Genomic DNA, 7749 nt, shown 5'->3' with positions numbered 1-7749 from the left:
GGAGATATGTCAGGAAAGGTAGGAGGACCTGAAAGAAAGGGGGTATCACAAAATACCAGAGTCAGTCATCAGAATCAGAATTCTCTTTTTGCCATTGTACTTGACATACATGACAAACAAGGCCTGTCCGCTACACATGGAATGTGTGTTTATATGGTGGCTAATACCAACACGTGTGTGTATGTGTGTGTGTGAGAACTGCCTGTTAATAAAAGGTAGAGTTGATGGCATATTAATCACCTAATCTTGGGTGTTCTGTCCTGTCCAATCCATTGCCATCTACACAAGAAACTCATATTGGTAAACGCAATCAAGTGTGAGAAACTGAGGTAATCCAAGAATTGGTTTGAGGCATTGGTTTCACTTACTGTCTTGTGAGCACTTTTCAGATATAGCTGTAATTTCGTGCTTGACTTATACCATGGGTTCCCAAACTCCATCAATGTGGGCCTCCCTTCTGAAAACAGTGACACACCCGCGCCCCTCCAAATTTTTCCATTTTGCAAGGCAGCGTTAGCTAGCCCATAACGTTACGCAACTAAGTTAGCTTGGTGGCACATGTTGCTAGTTAACGTTATGACGTTTTCGCACAATACATTCATGCCTGTGGGGGGAGGCTCTCTCTGCACTATCCACACATTTAGTATACATCTCTCCCATTATTTATTTCGATCTTCTGACCTTTAAAATCACATTTCATTCATAAAAACCATAGACATAAAAAAACAAAAAAACAAACAAACAAACATGTTTTTCCTTTTTTTTCTAACCATCCCTCCGCACCTCCCCTGAATTTCTTTGGGGCCCCCCAGGGGAGGCCCGCCTCACAGTTTGGGAACCCATGACTTACACAGTAGTGGGGTGGGATTGGTCTGGAGAGACAGGCTGAGAGAGAGTACAGTAGATGGAGAGACACTAGGGAGGAGAGAGGGAGACAACACCGTATAGCATACATGTACTCCCACCCCACCCCTTCTCACCCTTTGATTGTAGACACACTATCAGATGTTTGGTTCAAATGATTAGAACCCAATCCCCGCCCATCCTGGATAATGTCTAAACCCCACCTGGTCTCCTATCCCCAGCCCAGACTCACCCCGGGAGACCCCTAATACCCCTGAGCTTAACCCACCCCCTACAGGGGACTGTGCACCTATCTGACAGTTTGGCTTAACATCAAATCCCCCTATAATGAGATCCCCTGTCTCATATCACCAAGCTGTCAGTCATAAATACACATCTGTCAGTGCTGCAGAGGTTCACTTGATCAGACAAAGCAACACTACACACAGTACAAGGCAAGGCAACACTGCCCTCTAGGGGCCGTCTGAGGTATTACATTAGGCAAGGCAAGTTTATTTGTATAGCAAATATTAGCAACAAGGCAATTCAAAGTGCTTTGCATGAGACATTAAAAGCATCAAGACAAAGTGCAAGAAACACAAAAGGTCATATGAAACGAAATGCAAAAAAAGGACATTTAAAACAAAATGCAGGAAAAATAAAATACAGGAATAAAAGTTACAGTGCAGTGTACGGATGAATAATTATTTGATAAAAAAGCAGCGGCAAAAAGAAAAGTCTTCAGTCTTGATTTAAAAGAACTGAGAGTTGCAGCAGACCTGCAGTTTTCTGGAAGTTTGTTCCAGATATGTGGAGCATAAAAACTGAACACTGCTTCTTCATGTTTTGTTTTAACTCTGGGGACAGAAAGCAGGCCTGTGCCAGATGACCTGAGAGGTCTGGATGGTTCATAACGTAGAAGCAGATCAGAAATATATTTTAGCCCTAAACCATTCAGTGCTTTATAAATCAACAGCAGTATTTTAAAATCAATTATTTGACAGACAGGAAGCCAGTGTAAGCCCTCATAAGAGACTTCTCACCTACAGTATCTGACGGTCTAATTGAAGTGTAATTGAAACTGGTTCATGGTCTGAGTAGCAGCACGTTTTGACACAAGTGGTTATACACTGTACACCTGGAGAGGTGAATCTAATGTATATCTGGTCCAGGCATCGGCCCTTTATGTGAGTAGCTTGAGGAGGGTGAATGGCAGCTTGGAACTGATGCGCCTCCAGAAATTGCCTGACTGAATGATTGGTGTCATCTCTCTGGCAAAAGTTCCAGACTCCTAGGATAATGTACGAAATGGAGTCATCTTGTATGAAATCTGACCCTTTGCCTTATAGGTCAGATCCTGTCCCAGGATCCTATCCCAACCCTTATTCTACCAATACCACACACACACTCACATGCACACTCACATGTACACACGCACACACACACACACACACACACACCCTGAAACAGCAGACATGGAATAAATGTCTGGCTCTATGTCAGACTTACTGTAACACACAAACACACACAGATTCAGACGTCTCTCTCTCTCTCTCTCTCTCTCTCTCACACACACACACAGAAAAAAACAGATATGAAATTAATGTCTGGCTCAGTGTCAAGACTTACGTAACACACACACACACACAGAGAAAAAAAACAGATATGAAATGAATGTGGTGTGTGTGTGTGTGTGTGTTACATAAGTCTTGACACTGAGCCAGACGTAAGGGATGTGTGTGAGAGAGAGAGAGAGAGAGAGACATGTTTGTGTGTTACACACTCCCCAGGCGCGCAGCTTCCTGTGTGAATTAAGTATTCCTCTTGTCTGGTTGAGCTCATCCTGTCTTCTTGTGCAATCCAGACTTGACTAGGGGTAGTGTTCAATCCAGACATGACTAGGGGTAGTGTTCAATCCAGACATAACTATTGGTAGTGTTCAATCCAGACTTGACTAGGGGTAGTGTTCAATCCAGACTTGACTAGGGGTAGTGTTCAATCCAGACATGACTATTGGTAGAGTTCAACCCAGACTTGACTATTGGTAGTGTTCAACCCAGACATGACTATTGGTAGAGTTCAACCCAGACTTGACTAGGGGTAGTGTTCAATTCAGACATGACTAGGGGTAGTGTTCAATCCAGACTTGACTAGGGGTAGTGTTCAATCCAGACATGACTAGGGGTAGTGTTCAATCCAGACTTGACTAGGGGTAGTGTTCAATCCAGACTTGACTAGGGGTAGTGTTCAATCCAGACTTGACTAGGGGTAGTGTTCAATCCAGACTTGACTAGGGGTAGTGTTCAATCCAGACTTGACTAGGGGTAGTGTTCAATCCAGCCTTACTGAGGAATGCACTCACTTGCCTCTATGGCAATCAGACATCCAAGTTTTTCAAATTGGAACCTCCACACATTCAGGACTATTGTTATTTACTCTGTCAAGTGCATAGTTTGTAGATGCCAAGCACAACAGAGCTATAGCCTTAACTCATAAGCGTGTATATAATGGTACATTAGTTGTGTGTAGTGTGTATAATGAACAATAGTTGTGTATAGTTTTTAAGCTACATGGACATATCATAGCCTAAAATGTTCAGCATTTTCTCAGGATTCCTACGGTGTTAATATCTAGGCTGTGACCTTTATACTTTTTGAGAGAGAGCTGTCTGAAGCCGGCATGCCTTTCCTTTGAAATGGATGAGAGGATGCTCAGTGTCAGATGGGATTAGAATTTGGGGACACACGCAGGCTCTCTGTACAGGCACCCTTTTATGACTACTGTTGTAGCATTCATATTCCTTCCTTCTATCCTTCCATCCATCCTTCCTTCCTTCCTTCCTAGCTTCCTCATATTCAGAATGACACTCTTTTTCAGGCTGTAAACTCGTATTAATACCTTTTCTCCTCTTTCAGCTATTGAACTCAATAAAACTATGAGTTATGATGAGTGGTTAAATCAATTTTCAGTGTAGTACTAGCAGTACTTATAACAAACACTGCTTCTCACTGCTACTGCTTCTCACTTCAACTTCCATACAACACCTCCACAGCTACTGCTCGGCCACAGAGTGGGCTATAGACACACATTCTCCAATGAGGGGTGCATGGGGATGGCCTGGCGGTCACTGTCCTGCTCCTGACTGGCTCTGACCCGAGGGGATGGAGTCTCGCCATCACGCCATTATCCACGCCACGGTCCCCACATCTCAGCCCCTGAGTTGGCTAAAGACACAGTTTTCACAGTTGCGTGCATGTAGGTGGCCTGGAGCATGTGGGTGGCCCGGAGAGCAGTACACTGTCCTCAACCAGCTCTGACCCGAGGGGGCGGAGTCTCGCCACCACGCCACTATCCACGCCACAGACACCACAACTAAGACCCTGAATGAGCTACAGACACATGGTCTTCACTGGTGGGTGCAGGGAGATTGCCCGGACATCACTGCACTGCCCGCGACCTGCTCTGACCCGAGGGGGTGGAGTCTCGCCATCACGCCACTATCCACTATCACGCCCTCAACAGCCTCTGAGGTGGCTAGAGACAAACGGTCTTCACTGGTGAAGGCAGGTGGGTAGCCCGGTGCAGCCTATACTGTCCATGACCGGCTCTGACCCGAGGGGGCGAAGTCTCGCCACCACGCCACTGACCATGCCACGGACACCACAACTCAGCCCTTGAGTGGGCTAGAGACACATGGTCTTCACGGGTTGATGCTCTTCAGAGGCTCATGTTGAACACGGGTCTGGCAGTCAGGAGACGGCACCAGACCCACCCGCCTGCGGCCGCGTGCAGCAGAGCAGAGTTGATATTCCACATCACTATAGGGGGTGCCACGACTGCAGAATCTGTCCAGTAGACTGGGTAGCCCTGGCTGGGGATCCCTGAAGGACGCCGCCAGCTCCACGGTGAGGCGCTGCGAATTCATCTTCTTTCTTCTTATCATTTGCAGCCTTCCAGCAAGCTGAAAGTTTCAAGGAGCAGATGTGCAGTTGAAGCCCGCATATACAGTGGTGCACTGGATCTGGTTGGGCACATGTGTGTGTATGTTTTTTTTTTCTTCACTCACTTGTAGCTGGCTAGGTTTCACAAGCCAATAGGAGCTACTGTAGCCCTGTGGGGCGGAGCTCCACGAAATAGAACCCCACTTGCTGTGAGCATCTACTCTAGTTTATCAGCTGCCTTCTTGTCATCTAGGTATTTCTCCAAGGCAGCCAGTCTCAAGTCTACTGTATTCTCAGGGTCCAGTTGTATCTCCCTGGTCTAGAGCAGATTCAACTTAGCGCTCAGGTGAGAACAAGGTAATAGGAGTCTTTCAGGTGCTCTTGGGGTTTGGGAGGGAAACTTTAATGAAAAAACAGCAGGTCTCCAGGCACTCGACCAGTTAAGACCAGTATGGTCGAAACATGTTGGTTTTTAGATTTTTAGCCGTAGATGATTGAATAAAGGCTTTTTTCTCCTACCTTCCTCGCCTTCTGTTTTTGAGTGCCTGGGGACCTGCTGTTTTTGCATTGTATCTCCCTGGTGTTAGACTGAGAGGGCTCTTGTGGTGAGGTGATTGCGAAACCACCTTCCTCTGACTGCTGCTCCTATCAGGGCCTGGGTCCCCCAAACAAGGGCAAGTTGGTTCTCTCTGAGAATTAGGGCACCAGTCACGTTTCCCATAACCCCTTTTTACCTGGTCTCACGCTCCAGTCAGACCCTCTAGGTGCAACCCTAGCAGTCTCTCGGGGTTCACGTGATGTACGTTGAGGGGGAGTGGGCTCAGGCCCTTGGTCGGGTTCCAGGAGACTTCACTCGCTTATGATCAGGTGATGGTTTCCGTTGTCCAGGTGATGACCTCCGTCGTCCTCCTTTAGCCACTGGCTTGGCCCCAAGAGACTATGGTCACTGAGGTCACCGGAGGTTTCACTCTCCTGGTCTCACAAGATCGATATTCAGGGCCTCTCTTTACGTGAGTCAGAAGGATGGGACTCAGGACTTTGGAGTGCAGGATGGGGGTCTGGGGGTTGCAATTTCTCACCTCTTTCGACAACACACACACACACACACACACATGCATTCAGGGTCGCAGATGAAATGTTCTCTGCGCTTAACCCATCCCTTCGTCCTTCCCCCAAGGGCAGCCGAGAGCAGACAGTGTGCACATGCGTGGGAGCAGTCGATCAACTCTGGAGAATGATTCCACAATATCTCCCTTTCTCTTTGAACTGTGGTGAAAGACACACATGTTTCCACTTACAGATGTTCGGAACACTGGTAGTGACCGCTGGGACGGATGACTTCTCCCACACACTGCACCGGATGTGTGTGCGTCCTTCCTGGACCGCTGGATGTGGAGGAATGTGTGGGGGGGTGGGGGGCAGGGGCGGACTGGCCATCGGGAGCACCGGGAATTTGGCCTGGCGCGCCAACTGGCCTGGCCCGCGGTGAACGGCCTGCCCCCCCCCCCCCCCCTCCCCCCTGTCACCCAGTCCGGCCCTGGTGGGGGGAGTTGGGGGAGGAGCGAGACCTCCCCTCTAAATGTCTATTTTTGTATTCATGATAACAATTTTGTAGGGAGGAGGGACGCACATCCAAACGTTAGTCGAGGAGGTGTGACCAGTGCTCAATAGTCTGAGCTCTCGGTAGTAAAGGAAGACTGATTACTATTTGCTCCAATCCATTTATTGTAAAGATACCGACGTTTCGTCACTCAAGGTAAGGGTACCCTGAGAGGAGTGAGGGACCGGTACCCTGGTTCTGGGGTCTGTTGTACTGGTCTGGTCTAGGTCTGTTGTAGACTACTGGTTTGGTCTGGGTGTGTTGTACTGGTCTGGTCTGTTGTATTGGTATGGACTGGGTCTTTTGTACTGGTCTCTTGTACTGGTGTAATAGATAAATTCAAATAAGTGTGTTCTCTGTTCAAGACATTGTCATGGGAAATCTGAATTTTGATCCTGTGTGTTATACAGTGGAAAGACTGTCTCCTGTTTGTTTGCCCTGACACCACTTCCCCAGGCCTTAAAAATTTTATGGGAGGACCCCCCCCCCCCCCCCCCGGGTCTGTTGTCCTGGTCTCGACTGGTTTGGTCTTGGTCTGGTGTACTGCTTCTGTGCGTCTGTAGGTTGTGTAGGACTGGGCATATTTTGATGTATAGCCTTTCTATCGCTCTCTATCTCTCCCTCCTTTCCTCCCCTCTTCTCCCCTGTCCACTCTTTCCCCGTCCTCTCCTCTCTCCTCTCAAGAGCTTCTCTGTGGGCAGCCGCAGATGTATCTCTTTGCTTTATTTTTATGAGTGAATGAGGTTTGACACACACCAACCACCAGGAGGCATCGTTGAGCACCCCTGGCAAACTGCTAATTACTGTAGCATTGTGTGTCTCAGGGGGGTGGGGCTCAGCGCCAGGCCGGCTTCGCTCATAATAAAAAAGAAATTCTGCATTTGCTCCACAGGCACTACACCGTTGGCTATATTTTCTGTACAGATAGTTATGACTCTCCTGGACCTATTTATTGCATATATTGGATTTATTTATTTATTTTTACAAAAAGTGCGGTTAATCGAACAGAGCACCTTTAATCATTCTTTGTCCATAGACGAGGCCATATATGGGTCAAAATAATGTATAATATAAAAAATTGTTTTGTTTTGACTTCGCCCATGAGTGGAGACATTTTCAGCAGTCTACATGTACTTGTTAACAGGTCGGTCTTGCCTACTACTGTACCAGTCCTACACTAGGCTATCAGCCTTACTAGTCCTACACTAGGCTAGTCTTGTACAATCTGTCTTGTGTTCACTGCCCCGAGAAGCCTGCATGAACAGTGGCGTTGAGCACGTAGGCCAGCTCAACACAAACACGCATACACACACACACACACACACACACACACACACACACACACACACACACACACACTGCATA

Source organism: Borostomias antarcticus (assembly GCF_949987555.1).
Source record: "Borostomias antarcticus genome assembly, chromosome: 21".
NCBI classification, from domain to species: Eukaryota; Metazoa; Chordata; class Actinopteri; order Stomiiformes; family Stomiidae; genus Borostomias; species Borostomias antarcticus.
This window is presented reverse-complemented; position numbering follows the sequence as displayed.